The 20,113-nt window shown below is 38.1% G+C and overlaps 1 protein-coding gene and 1 non-coding gene across 13 annotated transcripts in view; both read left to right on the top strand.

Moving 5' to 3' along the window:
• The window catches only part of LCORL (ligand dependent nuclear receptor corepressor like), a 228,293-nt gene that overhangs the window by 40,215 nt on the left and 167,965 nt on the right, over positions 1-20,113 (top strand). The window lies entirely within an intron of this gene.
• Positions 13,701-13,864, top strand: LOC133775520 (U1 spliceosomal RNA). Its single transcript, XR_009868263.1, has one exon. It is a non-coding gene; the product is annotated as a U1 spliceosomal RNA (small nuclear RNA).

Genomic DNA, 20,113 nt, shown 5'->3' on the forward strand with positions numbered 1-20,113 from the left:
GCGCCGCAGTTCACTAGGCTAATCCTCCCCCTTGCGGCACCGGCACACTGGGTTCTAGTCCCAGTCGGGGCGCCGGATTCTGTCCCGGTTGCCCCCCTTCCAGGCCAGCTCTCTGCTGTGGCCCAGGAGTGCAGTGGAGGATGGCCCAAGTGCTTGGGCCCTGCACCCCGTGGGAGACCAGGAGAAGCACCTGGCTCCTGCCTTTGGATCAGCGTGGTGTGCCAGCTGCAGCGTGGCGGCCATTGGAGGGTGAACCAACGGCAAAGGGAAGACCTTTCTCTCTGTCTGTCTGTCTCTCTCACTGTCCACTCTGCCTGTCAAAAAATAAAAAAAATATTCATTTATAATTGTCTTTTTATACGGAAGATCAACTGTATACTAAGATTTCAACAGTTTGCAACCACAGAGACACAGAAAGTGTAAAGTACTGTTTGAAGACTAGTTTTCTCATAGTACAATGATTGTTTATAGCCCTTGTCTTTACTGTTGAGGAACAGTGGTTTTTTCTTCTTTACTATTTGTTGAACTCTTTACTTGAGGAACAGTGCTTTTTTTTTTTTTTTCTTCTGTACTATTTGTTGAACTCTTTATTTAGTGCAGGGATAATCTTATGAGTATAAAAAGTAAACTGAAAATAGATCTTTGTAAAAATTAACAATGGGAAAAGAGTGGGATGAGGAAGAAGGGAAGGAAAATAGAATGGAAAGTATCACTGTGTTCCTGAATCTGTATATAGGAAATGCATGAAATTTATATACCTTAAATAAAATTTAAAAATATGCATCACTGATACAAGACATGTGGACAACTTTTCATGTTCTTATTTGCTGTCCATATGTCTTCTTTGGTGGTATGTCTTTTTAATTCTTTTGCCCTTTCAAAAATTTGAGTACTTTTCATTGTCTTTTTTAACTGCTACATAAGTGAATACATATTTATTAGTTGACATGTTATCTCATTACATGTATACACTGTATGTTTAAATCAGGGTAAACATACCTATCTATGGCTTGATTTTTTTTAATGTTGAGTTTTCAGAGTTCTTTGTAATGTAGATACAAGTCATAATTATATGATGTGTGAAACTTCCTATGTGCTGTAAACCCAAATTATGAGTGTTTTTACTTTTTTGGTTAATTTGGTTTTATTTGGCTATCTTGTAGAACAATTAAAAATAGGAAAAATGTCTTTTATGCTTTCCTTCATCTTGACTATTTTTTAGGAATCTTAATTTCTTTCTGTAGATACAGATGACTGGTAACATGTCTTTTAGTTGAAGAATTTACTTTAATATTACTTATGGTTCAGGTCTGGTGATAATGAACTGTTAGTTTTTGTTTAATTGAAATTCTTCATTTTGCTATCTTTAAGATTTATTCAGTTATTTAAAATGCAGAGTTATTATTGATTTAAAAGGCAGAGCTGGGCTGATCTAAAGCCTGGAGCCAGGAGCTTCTCAGTCTCCCACATGGATGTAGGGACCTAAGGACTTGGGCCATCTTCTGCTGCTTTCTCAGGCACATTAGCAAGGAGCTGGATTGGAAGTGGAGCATCCAGGACTTGCTTGCTGGTACTGCATGAGGCAGCTTTATCCACTGCACCACAGTGCCAGCCTCCCCCTATCATGTTTTTTTCTGGTTATAAAATTCTGGGCTGACAGTTTGTTCCTTTAAGCATTTCAAAGGAGCTATGGTTTTGTGACTGGCATAATTTTGGATGTGAGATGTGCCATAAATTCTTTGTTCTTGTATATGTAATTTGCCTTTTTTCCTTTGTATTCTAGATTTTAAGTGTTCATTTCACCTGGCTACTTCTGAGTTTCTTGGATCTGTGGTGTGAAGTCTTTCCTTACTTTTATTATATCCTCAGCTATTATCTTTTTAAAGATACTTCTTCTGTACCATTTTTTTTCCATTTGGGATTCCAGTTACATTTGTGTTAGACAAGTTGATACTGTGAGCAATTCTTGTTTTTATTTCCACTTTATTTTTTTTCTTAAACTCTTATGCTTCAGTTTGAATACATTTTGTTGATCTATTTTCAAGTTCATTGATCCTTTGGCTATATTGACAGTACTGGAGAACCTGTAGATAAGTTTCTTCATTTTTCTTTCTAGAATCTCCATTTTACAGTTTCTTATAGCTTCTTTCTGTTGGCATTCTCCAGGTATGTGTGTATATATATGTATGTGTGTGTGTGTGTGTGTGTATGTCTATTGCTCTGTTTTCCACTAGAGGTGTTACTTACTGATATCTGTGCAATACCTGAATATAGTTCTCTTAATTTCTTGGTTCCTTGATAGATCTTATTTTTTCTTATGAGTGATTTTTGAATACTTGTCACAGTATGTGGAACAGCACATGCTGAGGTAAATAGCTTTTATGTCTGAAAATTGGCATATCTCTTCTGCTTGGCTATTAGTGTTGAGTCTGTCTAGTCAGGAGTTGAATTGGGTTTGAATTTGTTGGTACTGTAGTTAACTTTAGTTACCTTCAGTAGCTTCAAACTCCTATGCTATTAACCTTGTTGTTCAGGTGGGGATTGTTTTCCTAAGAGTTTTCCCCCCAGTGTTCCATTTCACTTAGAAATCTTTTTAAACTATTGAAATACAGTAGATATAACAAGAAATGCACATCAGTATGTAGGTAAATGAGTTTTGGGTCCTCTGATTGCATTCATAACCAACATCCAAATAAAGAACAACACATTACTAGTACCCCAAGATTCTTCACTATTTCTCCTCAGATGTCTTTTTCTGTCAGCAAGAAGAGTATATTGTCATTTACATAGTATGAATCAGTGAAGCAATATTTATAACTATTTTTCTAATTATAAGACATACAATTTTTATTCTCTATATAAACTACTACAAATACAGAAATTATATGCAGTATTTTTCTTTTTGAATCTGGTTTATTTCACTTAGCATCATGGTCTCCAGTTGCATCCATCTTGTTGCAGATGTCGGGGTTTCAGTCTTTTTTATGGCTTTGTAATATTCCATCATGTTTATATACCACATTTTCTACATTTTCTTCGCCCAGTCAACAATTGGTACACATGTGTGCTGATCCCATTGTGAATTGAGCTGCTATAAACATGGGAGTGCAGGTAACTCTATAATACGATGATTTCATTTCCTTTGCATATATTCCCAGGAGTGGGATAGCTGGGTCCTTTGATAGATCTATTTCTAGCTTTCTGAGGAATCTCCTTACTGTCTTCCATAATGTTTACATAAGTTTCCATCATCACCAACAGTGCATTTAGGATACCTCTTTCTCTACCTCCTCATCAGTACTTGCTATTTTTTTTTTATTTTTGGATAATAGCCTTCTATTTGGGATGAGGTAATACTTTATTGACTTTGATTTGCATTTCCTCAATGGCTAGTGTACCTGAGCATCTTTCTTGTGTCTGTTGGCCCTTTGTATTTCATCATTTGAAAAATGCCTGTTCATATCCTTTGTCCATTTTTTGATTGGATTGTATGTTTTGTTGTTTGGGTTTTCTGAGCTCCTTATATACTCTGGATATTATTCTTTTATCTGTGTGGTTTGTAAATATTTTCCCTCATTCTGTCAGTTGCCTCTTCACTTGGAGTATTTCCTTTGTTGTGCAGAAGCTTCTTAGCCTAATGTAATCCAATTCATCTATTTTTACTTTTATTGCCTGTGTTCCTAGGGTTTTATCTAAGAAGTCTTTGCCTATTCCAATGTCTTACACTGTTTTGCCTGTGTTTTCCTATAGTAATTTTAGGCCTTAAGATTAGATCATTTATCCACTGAAAGTTGATTTTTGTATAGAGTATAAGGTAGGGGTCTTTGTGTCAAACACATGTGGATTTCCAATTTTCCCATCATCATTTGCTGAAGAGACTCTCCTTTCTCCATGAAATGATTTTTGCTCCTTTGTCAAAGATTAGTTGGTCGCATATATGTGGGTTAATTTCTGGGGTTTCTATTATGTTCCATTTGTTTACATGTCTAGTTTTGTGGCAGTGCAAGACTGTTTTGATTATAGCAATCCTGTAGTATGTCTTGAAATATGGTATTGTAATATCTCCTGCTTTGTTTTCATTGTTCAGATTGCTTTGACTATTTGTGTTCTTTGGTGTTTCCAGGTGATTTTTAGCATTTTTTTTTCCAGATTTGTGAAGAAAGACTTATTTTGATTGGATCACATTGAATTTATAAATTGCTTTAGATTGCTTTGGGTAATATGGATATTGTGGTGAATTAATTTTTTCAATCCATGAACATGAAAGATTTGTTTCATTGTTTTTTGTATGTGTCTTCTATTTCTTTTTTTAATGCTTTAGTTTTCATTGTAGAGATTTTTGTATCTTTGGTTAAATTCATCCCAAGATATTTAATTTTTTTTTTTTTGCAGCTATTGTGGATGGGAATGATATTTCAAATTGTTGTGCAGCCAGAGCATTGTTGGTGTATAGGAATGCTGTTTTTTTTTTAAACTTTTATTTAATAAATATAAATTTCCAAAGTACAGCTTATGGATTACAGTGGCAGTCCCCCCCCCCCCATAACTTCCCTCCCACCCACAACCCTCCCATCTCCCACTCCCTCTCCCATTCCATTCACATCAAGATTCATTTTCAATTATCTTTATATACAGAAGATCAACTTAGTATGTATTAAGTAAAGATTTTCAACAGTTTGCACCCACACAGAAACACAAAGTGTAAAGTACTGTTTGAGTACTAGTTATAGTGTTAATTCACATTGTACAACACAGTAAGGACAGAGAGCCTACATGTGGAGTAACTGCACAGGGACTCCTGTTGTTGACTTAACAAATTGACACTCTTGTTTATGGTGTCAGTAATCACCCTAGGCTCTTGTCATGAGGAATGCTGTTAATTTTTGTGTATTGATTTTATATTTGCTACTTTGCTAACTTCTCTTATGAGTTCTAATCATCTCTACATGAGGTCTTTTTGTTCCCTCTGTATAAAGGATCATGTCATCTGCAAACAGGGATAATTTGACTTCCTGCTTTCCCATTTGTATCCTTTTGATACCCATTTCTTGCCTAATGGCTCAGGCTAAAACTTTAGAACTAGATTGAATAATGTCGTGAAAATATGCATCCTTGTCTGGTTCTGGATCTTAGTAGAAATTCTTCCAGCTTTCCCCCATTCAGTATGATGTTGGCTGTGGGTTTGTCGTGTATTATTGCCTTTACTGAGTTGAGGTATGTTCCTTTCTCAGTTTTTTTTTTTTTTTTTTTTTTTTTTTTTTTTTTTTTTTTTTTTTTTTTTTTACAGGCAGAGCTAGACAGAGATAAAGAGAAAGGTCTTCCTTTTTTCCCTTGGTTCACTCCCCAAATGGCCACTACGGCCGGCACGCTGTGCCAATCCGAAGCCAGGAGCGAAGTGCTTCCTCCTGGTCTCCCATGCGGGTGCAAGGCCCAGGCACTTGGGCCATCCTCCTCTGCCCTCCCGGGCCCTTGCAGAGAGCTGGACTAGAAAAGGAGCAACCAGGATAGAACCAGCGCCCCAACTGGGACTAGAACCCGGGTGCTTGTGCCTCAGGCGGAGGATTAGCCAAGTGAACCGCGGCGCCAGACTCTTTCTCAGTTTTTTAAAGTTTTTTTTTTTTCATGAAAATAAATTGTATTTGATATTTTATCAAGTGCTCTCTTGGTATCTATTAAAATATTCATATGGTTTTTATCCTTCATTTTGTTGATGTAATATATCACATTTATTCATTTGCTTATGTTGAACCATTCTTTCATCTCCAGGGTAAATCCCACTTGGTCTGTGTGAATGATCATTTTGATGTGTTGATGGGATTTTACTTGCCTAGTATATTATTTAAGGATTTTGCATCTGTGTTTGCCAGGGATATTGGTTTGTAGTTCTCTTTTTTGGTTATGTCTTTCTCTACTTTTGGAATTAAGGTGATACTGACTTTGTAGAATGAGTTTGGAAGAGTTGCCTTTTTTTCAGTTGTTTTGGATACTTCAAAGAGAATAGTTCAAGGTAATAGAACTTCCTTAAAAGTTTGACAGAATTCAGTGAAACCATCCAGTTTTGGGATTTTCTTTTTTGGAAGGCTTTTTTTTTTTTTTTGACAGGCAGAGTGGACAGAGATAGAGACAGAGAGAAAGGTCTTCCCTTTGCCGTTGGTTCACCCTCCAATGGCCGCCGCGGTAGCGCGCTGCGGCCGGCGCACCACGCTGATCCGATGGCAGGAGCCAGGTGCTTCTCCTGGTCTCCCATGGGGTGCAGGGCCCAAGCACTTGGGCCATCCTCCACTGCACTCCCTGGCCACAGCAGAGAGCTGGCCTGGAAGAGGGGCAACGGGGACAGGATCGGTGCCCCGACTGGGACTAGAACCCGGTGTGCCGGCGCCGCAAGGCGGAGGATTAGCCTAGTGAGCCGCGGCGCCGGCCTGGAAGGCTTTTTAATACTCATTCAGTGTTGATCTTGGTTATTGGTCTGTTCAGGTTTTCTATGTCTGTGTGCCTCAATAATGGTAAATCATATTGCGGTGACTCTTCCTTTTCACCACCAGGGAATTAGGCAGGCTGCCTGCAGCCTGTCTTAGCTGAGGAGGGGAAGTGCGCCACCTGCCACTCAGCCTCCCTGAACCCAGAGGACAATCAGACGCAGTGCGGAGTCGAGTGGAAGCAGGATCTCACTTTATTGTAAAGGAGGTGTTTAAAAAGCTGCAGTACAGAGTGGATGCGGGCAAGGGGTGGGGTGATGTGATGCAAAAGGGTTTTCGCCAATCCTGTTATACCACTTCAGTGATCCTTAGGCAAAAGCTCCCTGGGGCTGGGTTGTTTACCGTCAGGGAATTGAAATTTAAAGACAGGTCTTCAAACTTGAGCAGGCTTAGGAAGTTCCTCTAGTCCTTTCTGGATTCAGCCTTCCCTACAATATATTAGGACATAAAACAAGTATTGACAAATTCAAAAAAATTGAAATTATATCATGTATTTTTTCTGACCACAGTGGAATGAATCTTGAAATTGACAACAACAACAAGAAAACCTCTAAAATTATACAAACAAATGGAGACTGATTGACATGTGCCTGAATGAGTAGTGTGTCATAGATGAAATCAAAAACATCTCTTGAAATGAGTGAAAATGAAAACACAACATAACAAAACTTATGGGATGGGGCTGGCGCTGTGGCATAGTGGGTAAAGCCGCCACCTGCAGTGTGAGCATCCCATATGGGCACTGGTTTGAGTCCCAGCTGCTCCATTTACAATCCAGCTGTCTGCTATGGCCTGGGAAAGCAGTGGAGGATGGCCCAAGTCCTTGGGCCCCTGCACCTACGTCGGAGACCCAGAAGTTGCTCCTGGTTACTGGCTTCAGATCTGGCGATTGTAGCCAACTGGGGATTGAACCAGCAGATGAAAGACCTCTCTCTCTGCCTCTCTCTCTCTGTCTCTTCTTCTCTGTTTGTGTAACTCTGACTTTCAAATAAATAAATCAATCTTTAAAAAAAAAAAACTTATGGGATATGGCAAAAACAGTGTTAATAGGAAAACTTAGAGCGATAAGATTGGAAAGTTGTCAAATAAATGATCTAATAATGCAGCCCAAGGACCTCGAAAAGAACAAAAAACCAAATCCAAATTATTAGGAAAGGAATAATTAAAAAATAGAGAAGAAATAAAATAGGAATGAAAAAAAGCTATGCAAAACATCAGTGAAATAAGGAGCTTGTCTTTTTAAAAAAATAAAAATCAATAAGTCATTTTCCAACTAACCAATGACAAAAAAAGGGCAGAAAACCGAAATTAATTCAGATGAAAAAGGAGATGTTACTAATACCTCAGAAATACAAAAAAGAATCATCAGGAATTATTCCAAGCAGCTATATGCCAACAAATTGGAAAATGTAGAAAAAAATGGTTAGATTTCTGGTCATATTTAGTTGCTTTACTTTAGTCTTTAGCTTTTCCTCTGCACAGCCCCTTACAGAGGACCTTCTCAAGCTTTTGCCTTTTTACCTCTGGTGGATTTCTGTGGCTTGTTAGTCTGTGCTAGCTATCCTGATAGAAGACTGGGAATAAGAATGCTCCCCTACCCCCCCCTTTTTAAGGTGCCTGGCATAGAACAGCAAACCATGTCACTCCAAGAGCATAAGTGAATGAGGCCCACTGTGACTGAAGTAAAAACGGTTCTATCCCATTGGGAGGAGCAGAGAACTTCTGTCTGTTAGTTCACTCCCTCAGATGGCTGCAACAGCCATAGCTGAGCCAGACCAAAGTTGAGAGCTTGGAACTCCATTCAGATATCCTTGGTGAATAGCAGGGGCCAAAGCACCTGGACCATCTTCCTCTGCCTTTTCAGGCACATTAGCAGGGAGCAGGGTAGGAAGCTGAGACAAACTGGCATTCCAGTATGGGATACCTGCATCACAAACAGAAGCTTAACCCTCTGCACCATAATGCTGGCCCCAAGAATTTCTCTCTTGTCATGATTTATCCTTGGTTTTTGGCAGCCTTTCTGTCCCTGGGTCTTTGGGATGTATTTATCTCGGTAATTCTGCCCTTTTCCTTGCTGTAGGACACATCTGATGTTCTAGGTCCAGAAATGTTTTCTTGCTCCTCCCAATGGGACAGAATTGTTTTTACTAAAGTCACAGTGGGTCTCACTTATGCTCTTGGAGTGACATGGTTTGCTGTTCTATGCCAGGCAGCTTAAAGCATTTGCTCCTTAAGGGAAAAGAGATTAGACAGGGTTTTTGCTTTTCCCATAGTATCAGTCTATTCTTTCATGCCTGTGTCACTAAGAGACATTCTTCTACTTTTTCTAATGTGCTGTTGGTAATGTCCAAAGAGCCCATGTGTGGCTATCTCGAGTCCAGTGGTTCTATATGCTGTGCTAGTCCACACTTTTTCCCTTAAGCAATTTGTTAAAAATTTCAGATGAATTCTTCTTACTCATTTGTGTGGTGGCCTTACCTCTTCCCATTGGCTATGACAAATGAGTCAGTTTTCATATTCTAAGTTAGTATAAACCTAAGCTTTCCTGTGGATTTAAGAAAAGTTATGCTTTTTTAAATAGGTTATCCAGACTTTTCTTGTTAGAATGGAAATGATATTCTTTTTAGCCATATATTCTAGATGAATGTGGACCATACTTTTAACAAATGATCTGCAAATGTGGTCTCTATTCTGTCTATGGGATAGAGGAAGAAAATTCTAAATGCCTTGAATACTTTTTTTACAAAAAAAAATTATTAAACTTAGTATATAGTTTAATACTGGTTCATTTTCAGAAGGTCCAATTTCATTTATGTGACTTGAAATGATGGAAAACAGTCCTTTCCTTTATGCAATCACTTTCAAAATTTTGGCATTTGTCACTTCAAGTGTATTTTTCGCTGCATCGTCACCCAGTTTTAACTAAAATAGTGTTTACCTAGAAACCACACATTAAAGTTAATGCTAAAATGTAAGCACAGATAAACACGAAGAAAATTTCAGTCTTCCTTCCGCTGGTTCACTCCTCAGATGGCTGCAACATCCGGAAGTGGGCCAATCTGAAGCCAGGAGCCAAGAGCATCTTCCGGATTTCCCATGTGGGTGCAGAAGCTCAAGGACTTGAGCCATCTTTTACTGCTTTCCCAAGCCACAGCAGAGAGCTGAATTGGAATTAGAGAAGCTGGGACTTGAACTGGCTTCCATTTGGAATGCTAGAACTACGGGCGGTGGCTTTACCCGCTAAGCCACAATGCCGCCCCTTCATCCCGCTTTGTAAAGGCATAGGCCCAGTATTTATTATTATTATTTTTTACAATTTATTTTACTTGAAAGGTGGAGTTACAGAGAGGGATAGGCAGAAGCAGAGAGAGAGAGAGCGCAAGAACGAGAGTGAGGGAGAGATCTTCATCTGCTGACTCACTCTCCAAATGGCTGCAACCGCTGGAGCTCAGCCAGTCTGAAGCCAAGAGCCAGGAGCTTCTTCTGAGTCTCCCACATAGGTTCAGGTGCCCAAAGACTTGGGCCATCTTCTGCTTTCCCAAGCACATTAACAGAGACCTGTATTGGAAATGCAGCAGCTGGGACTCAAACTGGCGCCCATATGGGGTGGTGGTGCTGCAGGTGGCGGCTTGGCCTGCTATGCCAGAGCACTGGCAGAAAGCAGTGCAATTCTGATCATATTTGAAAATAGAACCCCAAAATCAAAACCTATCAAGGTGGTAATTTAACTGAATATAGCCGTAAACGTTAATAATGAACCTCACCCTTAGTGTATATGTTGTTACAGTGGGCAAAATTCTAAGATAGCCCTCAAAATCCCACTCTCCACCTTTGCCTTGTGATTAGTAAAGGTGGCCTGTAGGAATTAAGGGTAACTCTTGGCTGATGGCAAGGAAATAACAGCCCCTGTTCTGTAACCATAAGAAAATAAATTCTATCAAGAATGGATTTGGAAACAGATTATTTTTCTCAGTGCCCTATATGAGAACTCATCTTGGTCCATATTTTTATTCTAGTTTTATTATACACTGAACAGAACCAGTCTTATTGTGCCAGGCTTCTAAGGAAGTTCCTAAAGAACTGAATGAATGAATTGGTGACACTTTAAATCACTAAGTGTGTGATCTTTTGTTATGCAGGAACAAGTAAGCAATACACATGCTTTGATCCACTAATGATTACTATAAAGAAGACTTCAGTAATATGAAAACATTTAAAATATTTTTAATTTCATCTTATTTTCTTTTTATTTATATATTTTCTTTATATACACAAGCATATTTATGCGCATATAGATATTGAGAGTACATAATCATTCACACATTTGCTGATTGGCAGTTTAGTTCCCAAAAGTTTGGAAGATATTTCCATGGTCCCTGTATATAGAATTCTTTAATATCTGAAATCTTAAAACTCTGTTGTAATTTGATATCTTCTATTAGTTTTACTCAATACATTTGTTTAGATATCACTGAAACCTCTAATCCTTGATACTGCCCATCTTTTCCCATGTGCTCAGTAAACAAGTTCTGTTACTCTGGACCAAAAGAAAATAAAAATAGATGCCACAGGAGGAAACCTTTATTCTCTGATAAAGATATGGGATGTACCAAAAATCTATAGAAGGCATTAAATATGGTTTTGAAACATTAGAGGAATTACATTTGTAATCAGTAAAATGTCAGATACTCAGTATTATCAGTTCTGTCCAACTTTAACTGAAGAATATAGCCAATAAAAGAAAATTAAGAAAAGGAAAAGCACATGATTGGAAAGAAGAATTATACATACGGTTTTCTAGAGGTATCTGTGAAGAAAAATACAAGAGAAAGTTTAGTAAGAATTTTGTTAAAAAGTCAGCTGCATCCATGTACACCACAGAGAAATAAGATTTTAAAGATTTATTTAAAGACAGAGTGACACAAGAGCAGGGGAAGTAAGCACACAAGCTTCCATCTACTAGGTTACTCTGCAACTGACCTCAGTGATTGGGGTTGTTCCATACCAAAGCCAGGAGCCCAAAACTCCCATCTGGGTGTCCCGCGTGGGTGGCAGGAGCCCAAGCACTTGGACCACCTTTTACTGCCTTCCCAGGTACATTAGCAGGGAGCTAAATTAAAGCAGAGAAGCCAGGACTCAAACTGGTGCCTGCTGCACATAATGCTGTTCCCAAGGTTGGGTTATTTTGTTTGGGTTTTGTTGTTGTTAAGTTGACATTTTTAGTGGTCAACTAAAGCCAGCTAGACTAACTAGAATAAGGTAAAATTTAAAAAAACAATATGCTGGACTTTTATTAAGACAATCATAAAACTTAAGAATATTTCAAAATGATAAAATAATTTTCCTTAACACATTGTAGTGGAGAAGAATAAACCAATGGAGAGTCTAAAAACAGATAGGCAAAGAAAAAGGATACATTTTACTTAAAGTTGCAAACTTTTGTGCTTGAAAAGAAAAACCACAGACTGAGAGAAAATATTTGCAGATATTATCGCATAAGGGATTTATAACCACAAAAAAACTTAATGATGAAAAGATAGATAACTTAAAAATGGGACAAAGATTTGAATAGATGTTCCAATAAAGAACATGTATGAATTGCCAATAAGTACATGAAAAGATTGTTGAGTATCATTAATTGCAGGGTCTTAGTCCACCTGTACAAGGATGGACTGGGTCCTAGGAAAGGTAAGTGTGCCACTCGCCGGTTCCCCAGCCTCCTGATCCTGGAGACAATCAGACACAGCAGAGAGTCAAGTCTAGCAAGAACTCGTTGATTTCGCGCATAACAAAGCCTTTTAAAGCACAAAACTGCAGTCATTGGGGCAGGGCTTTAACTGATTGGTGGTCTTTAACAGTCATTTTACCTGACGACTTTTACAGGACTAGCCATATGTCTATACACTTGTTACTAGTTTTGTTACCTCCCCTGATGTTGCATGGCCAATTAGCTTTAGTGGTAAACAACTTTGAATTCCACCCACCTTACTTCCTTTGGGTGCCATCTTTGAATTGCCTCATGTAACTAATTTCCCCACAATTAATCACTAGGGAGCTGAGATGACACTTTGCACCCACTATGATGGCTACAATTTAAAAAGACCAAGTGTTGATAAGGGTGTTAAGAAATCTATAATGTTAATGTAAAATGATGCATCCACTTTACAAGAGTTTGGCAGTTTCTCAAGTAATAAACAATTTCCATATGATTCAGTAGTTCTTTTTCTGTGTACCTGTATAGAAATAAAGATATATTCCACTCAAAGACTTGGATACAAATGTGCATCGTAGTATTATTCACAGTATCCAAAGAATAGAAACTAACCCAAAGTTCCAAGAGGTGGAAACTAGATAAACAAATGTGGAATATCCAAACAATGAAATACTATTCAGCAATAACAAGGATTTAAGTACTAATATATGCTATAACATAGGTAAACCTCAAAGATGTTATGCTCAGTGAAAGATGCTAGATAAAAAAGAGCACAACTGATGTGATTCTAGTTATATGTAATATCCAGAAAAGATAAATCGATAGAAAATAGTTGAATTATGTGGTAGCAAATTATACCAACAAAAATTACTGATTAAAAAGTATAGCCCCACATATATTTTGATTTTTCATGAGTAATAAAGGTGGCCTTCTAATCAATTTAATAGAAAGTTGCTAGTATAAAAATTGTTTTGCCGTATTATTTTCATAAAAATGAATTTCAGTGGATCAAGTAAACTACATGTGAAAATCAAAGGCATACATATACACATGTAAAATGATTACCTTTGAATTTCAGAAATGCATGAACTATAAAACAAGATGCAAACAAAATGTTTTATTTTGGTACATCAAAACAAATTTTAAAATCTCTGAGGACAAAATGAAAGGCCAGGTGTAATTGAGAAATGTTTGCAACTTATGAAGTTAAAATTTACTACCAAGAATACAAAAACACTATAATTAAATTTTGAAAAGGGCTAACAGTGTAGTTTAAAAGTAGCCAAAAGGGAAATCTCCAAACAGAACATTTGAAAATATGCTAAGCCTCACTAATAATTGGGGATCAGCAGATTAAAGTTATATATCATTTCATATTCATGTAATAGACAAATATGAAGTCTGATAGCACCAAATGGTGATCATTTGAGAAAGCAGAACTTAAATATTGCTGGTGAGATTACAAAATCATTTACCTTATAATGCAATATTTAGTAAAATTAAAAATGTTCCTACTTACATGGCAGGGGAGACACCATGATCACGCAGGTGATTTTTTTCCAGGGCGAGGCTTTTATTGCTCTGCAGATGTGCTAACCCCTGTGATTTCCCCAAATGTGGGAAACTCGACTGTATTAATATGCAGTAGTGGGGAATTGCATTTGCATGCTCCCCTGGGGGAAAAAATGTTCATACCCCAGGGCCAAGTAATTCCACATATCAATTTCTGCCTAGGAGAAACGAAGCAACTAATACTTGGAAAGGATGAGACAGTATGCAAGTTTTTAATGTAGCACTGTTTGTAAGTAAAAATGTGAAATGTCTTCTCAGCTCTCAATAGGGAAGTGAATAACTGCATGCATTTATGTAAGTGAACTTTGTAGTCCAGATGATCTGTGACTGAGGATGGTTCAACTTAGAGTGTTTCAACTTTCTCACTGTGCAAAAGCTGGATGCATTCAGTAGAAACTATATTTCAAATTTTTAATTTTTTTCTTTTCCTCTGGATAACAGTATGGGTTTGAAACTTGTGCAACTGGCAGTGGCAGTGAGCTGCAGCTCCCAGTCAGTAACAGAATCATAAGAAAAAGCAGCCAATACTCTGCAGTGTACTGTGTTCTAAGCTGTGATGTTTGGAGGTTAGGAGTATTAAATACATTTTTGACAGCAATATTTTCAATTTATGATGGACTTAGTGAGATACAGCCCCACAGTAAGTCAAAGAGCATCTGTATATTCAAAGGGAATGGATAAGGAATTTTGATGATCTAAGGATGTTCTAAGTTTATCTAAATCAACACTTTTTTAAAATTTTTGCCAAGCAGAGTTAGACAGTAAGAGAGAGAGAGAGAGTTATAGACAGTGAGAGAGAGACAGAGAGAAAGGTCTTCCCTCCATTGGTTCACTGCCCCAATGACTGCTATGGCCAGCGCTGTGCTGATCCGAAGCCTGGAGCCGGGTACTTCCTCCCAGTCTCCCATGCGGGTGCAGGGACCCAAGCACTTGGGCCATCCTCCACTGCGCTCCCAGGCCACAGCAGAGAGCTTGACTGAAAGAGGAACAACTGGGACTAGTACCTGGCGCCCCAACCAGGACTAGAACCTGGGGAGCGGGTGCCATAGGCGGAGGATTAGTCAAGTGAGTCACAGCGCCAGCCATCTTTTTCTTTTTTTATAAAGATTTTTATTTATCTGAAAGGTAGAGTTACAATGAGAGGGAGAGACAGAGAGAAAGGTCTTCCCTCCGCTGGTTCACTCTCCAAATGGCTGCAGCGGCCAGAACTGCGCCAGTCCAAAGCCAAGAGCCAGAAGCTTCCTCCCAGTCTCTCATGTGGGTGCAAGGACTTGGGCCATCCTTTACTGCTTTCCCAGGCCACGGCAGAGAGCTGGATTGGAAGAGGAGCAGCCGGGACTAGAACTGGGGCCCATATGGGATGCCCTGGCTCTGCAGGCAGAGGATTAACCTATTGCACCATGGAGCCAGCCCCATAAATTAACACTTCTGAAAACAATGGAAAATATTAGAGTAAAAATAAACATTAAAAGCAATGAAGAACTGAAAACACAATTGTGACTACCAGGCTAAGTTTAAAGATTAGTTGAAAATAAGACATAAATTACTGCCTGAGCTTCAAATCATGTTAATACCATATGTTTGTGCTCTCTTGACTGATTAAGCAAGAATATCACAGTTCAAACACCAGGACTTGTCCCAGTATATATCTTATGAGAGGTTATCTTAAGCTTGAGCATCAAAGGGTCAGGCCTTCAGGGGAAAAGCAAGTGGATCTAAATCATCCTTCCCACATTCCCAGAAGTTTATCTTGACACAATGATCAGAGCAAGCAAAAAAAACAGTAAACAGGGAAAACTATTCTACAGATGGGCCCTCTAGAAGATCTGTAAAGTTAGTTTGAAACATACATTGATTTTTCTGTTATCACAAATACCATATATGAGTTTATTGACTTAAGACAGCACAAGTTTATCATCCAGTGGTTCTGGAGGTCAGAAATCTGAAATGGATCTCACTGGGCTGATATCAAGCTATTGGAATAGCTGTATTTTTTAAAGGCTCAGGTCAGAATGTGTTTTCTTGCATTTTCTAGCTTTTAGAGGGTTCCAGTATTAAGGGATTGTGGTCTTCCTTCCATTTTCAAGTACATCAGTGGCCATCGGAGTATTTCTCATAGTGCCATCTCTCTCTGACTCTTCTGCTGCCTCCTTTCCAAATTAAGGACCCTGTGTTACCTTAGATCCACTGAGATAATCTTATTTTAAGGTCAGCTGATTAGCAAACTTAATTCCTTCTGTAATCTTAATTCCCCCTTGCCATATATATGAATATAATTCATTTGCAAGTGCTGAGTTGCCATATATATGAATATAAATGAATATAATTCATTTGCAAGTACTGAGTATTGGAACTCTCTGGAGGAGGTTATATGTATCCTAGTCCTTAGGGAGTCTAATTTTTTAAGGCAAAATTCAGAAGATACTTAATAAATAAACTAGACAAGAACCATCAAACAGTGGGAACAAACTTATATAAGGTGTTGCAATTGTCAGCTATTGCTGTAAAAACTTTTTGTAAATACTGATTTTACAACATTTAAAACTATTTCATATTTAAAGAAATAAATTACAAACATTATGAAAACCATTACTAGTTTTACTAACTATTAAAATGTTACATATTTGAAAAACAACGGAATTGTTAAAATTGTCAGTGTTAGGTCAGAGAATGAACTTCCATATGACTATGAGGAAGTAATACAATTTGGCTTTATTTTCTGTTGTATATAGATAAGAAGCTACATCATATACAGTTCTTATAGAAATTTTTAGAGATTGGAAAATGGAGCACAGGATTATGAGAAAAGAAGTTAATGATAATGGACTCTGATGACTCCCAACATTTTTCTGTAGATAATTTCCAAACTGAAGTACAGGCAGAGTGGAACTAAAAAGGGCCTAGAGCTTTCACTACCTTGAGAAAACATCTTTGTGAGTAGGTAGAATTTGTGAGGGCAAAGAACCAGAAAAGAAGAAACAATCTGGAGAAAGAGTTCAAGGAATCCGTATGAGTTGCATATTTATCTGATTGAAAACCAGTCCATCTATTTGTAGGATGACTCTCCACTAGTCCTGATACATAACAACTTTGATAAAACACGTTTCTGGGATTATAATGCAAGCAGTTTCTAGAACTCACACAAGGTTGGGGATCATGAAGTTTCCTACCACCCAGAGTAAATATAATCATTGAACAGAAGAAGTATAATTGAAGTACATTGAATAAAATTCAGTGAAGGTCTAAGAAAGCTAAACTTAGTAATGGAAGAGCTTTTCTACTTTGGTATTTAAATGACTCTTAAAAAATGGTTTTAACACATCAACATAATTTTCAAGTTATTTAACTTTCTGAGTAAAAAATATCTGATGTTTTTTAAAGGAGAAAAATATCCAACACTTAGACTTTACAAACTCAATGTCTAGGATTAAAACAAAATTACTAAACATGCACAAAAGCCATTCAGAATCGCAAGAAATTCCAGTCAGGAGTAAGTAGAAGCAGAAATAATAAATGACAGAATTAGCAGGGTAGAATGTTATACTGTATACTGACCAATTTTAATAGCAGTTTTAACATTAAAATATACTGAAAATATTAAAATATATAAAGTATAAGGATAAAATTACTGAGTAAAAGAATGACAAACATAATGAGATATGGAGCATATCAAATAGAAACAAATGGTTCAACAGATAATAGTGAACCAAATAGATTTTCATATGAAAACAAAATGAAACATCGCTCTCCAACTTCTCACAAAACAATAATCAAGATAAGCTATGGACCTAAATGTAAAAATTTGTATAACTTTCAAGAGTGAATCTTTGCCTTTTTGGAGTAGAGAAGGGGTTCTTAGAACATAAAAACAACCACTATGCTTGGCAGCAGAGGGTGAGGGGAGTGGATAAATTGATCTTAATCAAAATTAACTGTGTTTACACATGAATAAAAGTTAAGAAAGCAAGCAGGGGGAATGGCATTGTGGTGTAGCAGGTAAAGCTGCTGCCTGTGATGCCTGTATCCCATATGGCAACCAGTTCAAGTCCTGGCTGCTCTGCTTCTGGTCCAGCTACCTGCTGATATGCCTAGGGAAGCAGTGGGAGATGGACCAAATGCTTGTATCCCTGCGCCCATGTGGGAGACCCAGAAGCTCTGGCTCCTGGCTTTGGTCTGGCCCAGCGTTGGTTGTTGAGGCAGTCTTGTGAGTGAACCAACATATGGAAGATCTCTCCTGCTCCTTCCCTCCCTCCCTCTGTGTTTCAAGTGAGTAAAATAAATCTTTTTTTTAAAAAAAGGTAAATCATAAACCAAAAGGAAATATTAATAGCATATGTATCCTACAAAGAAATTGTATGCAGAATATATTTAAAGCAAAACAAGAAAAGCTCTTACAATGTAATGATATGATGTCAAACAACCCAGTTACAAATTATGCAAAAGAGTCAAGCAGGCAGAAGGATATGAATGGCAATAAGCATGTATGACCGGCATTGCGGCTAAATAGGCTAATCCTCCGCCTGAGGTGCCAGTACACTGGGTTCTAGTCCTGGTCAGGGTGCCAGATTCTGTCCTGGTTGCTCCTCTTCTAGTCCAGCTCTCTGCTGTGTCCCGGGAGGGCAGTGGAGGATGGCCCAAGTCCTTGGGCCCTGCGCCTGCATGGGAGACCAGGAGGAAGCATCTGGCTCCTGCTTCGGATCAATGCAGTGCACCGGCCACAGCGGCCACTGGGGGGTGAACCAACGGAAAAGGAAGACCTTTCTCTCTGTCTCTCTCACTGTCTACTCTGTCAAAAAAAATAAATAAAAATAAAAACTAAAATAAAATAAGCATGTGAAAAGATGGTCAATGGGGATATGCAAATTAAAACCACAGTGATATAACAATGAAATTAGTGCTTTTTTAAAAATCATTAAACTAAATATATATATATATATATATATAAAACAGGAGAAAAATGCACTATTGACAATCAATTGGTGGGGATGGGAGTCAGCTATGATAACTTCCCTGCATGGATGGCAGATGGCAGAAATGTAAAATGACTAAGTATCTTTTGAAAGCAATTTGATGTCTTAAAAAGCTAAGCATAAAACTGGTAAAACCACTATGGAAGTCAGTTTGGAGATTCCTCAGAAACCTGAATATAACCCTACAGTACAACCCAGCCATCCCACTCCTTGGAATTTACCCAAAGGAAATTAAATTGGCAAATAAAAGAGCTGTCTGCACCTCAATATTTATTGCAGCTCAATTCACAATAGCTAAGACATGGAATCAACCTAAATGCCTATTAACAGTAGACTGGATAAAGAAATTATGGGATATGTAGTCTCTAGAATACTATAAAGCAGTAAAAAAAAATGAAATCTGGTCATTTGCAACAAAATGGAGGAATCTGGAAAACATGCTGACTGAATTAAGCCAGTCCCAAAGGGACAAATATCATATGTTCTCCCTGATCGATGACAACCGAGCACCTAAAAGGAAACCTGTTGAATTGAAATGGACACTATGAGAAACAGTGACTTGATCAGCCCTTGTCCTGACTGTCGAGGAACAACTTACTACTTTATTCCATTTAGTATTTTTTGTTCTACTTAATACTTTTAGTTGAACTATTTAATTAACACACAATTATTCTTATGTGTTTAGCTGAAAAGTGATCCCTGTTAAATATAAGAGTGGGAATAAGAGAGGGAGGAGATGTACAGTTCGGCACATGCTAAATTGGACTTTCCCCAAATGGTAGAGGTAGAAACGTGCCAGGGGATTCCGATTCAATCCCATCAAGGTGGCATGTACCAATGCCATCTCACTAGTCAAAGTGATCAATTTCTGTTCACAATTGATCATAATGATAGGACTAAGAGTCAAAGGGATCACATGAACAAGACTAGTGCCTGCTAATACTAACTGATAGAATTAAAAAGAGAACAATCCAACATGTGAAGTGGGATACACAGCAGACTCATAGAATGGCAGATGTCCTAAACAGCACTCTGGCCTCAGAATCAGCCAAGACACTGGGGGGGGGGGGGGGGGGAAACACTAAATGAAAGATCCCTGTGAGTGAGATCGCAGCAGAAAGAATGGGCCATCGCAGAAGGAGGTACCTTTCTCTGAAGGGAGGAGAGAACTTCCACTTTGATTATGACCTTGTCCAAATAAGATCGGAGTTGGCGAACTCAAAAGGCTTCTATAGCCTTGGCAGCTCATGACAAGAGCCTTGGGTGATTACTGATGCCATAAACAAGAGTGTCAATTGTTAAGTCAGCAACACGAGTCACTGTGCACTTACTCTTCATGTAGGATCTCTGTCCTTACTGTGTTGTAGTTTGTGAATTAACAG

The sequence above is a fragment of the Lepus europaeus genome, chromosome 16, assembly GCF_033115175.1.
Source record: "Lepus europaeus isolate LE1 chromosome 16, mLepTim1.pri, whole genome shotgun sequence".
Taxonomy (NCBI): domain Eukaryota; kingdom Metazoa; phylum Chordata; class Mammalia; order Lagomorpha; family Leporidae; genus Lepus; species Lepus europaeus.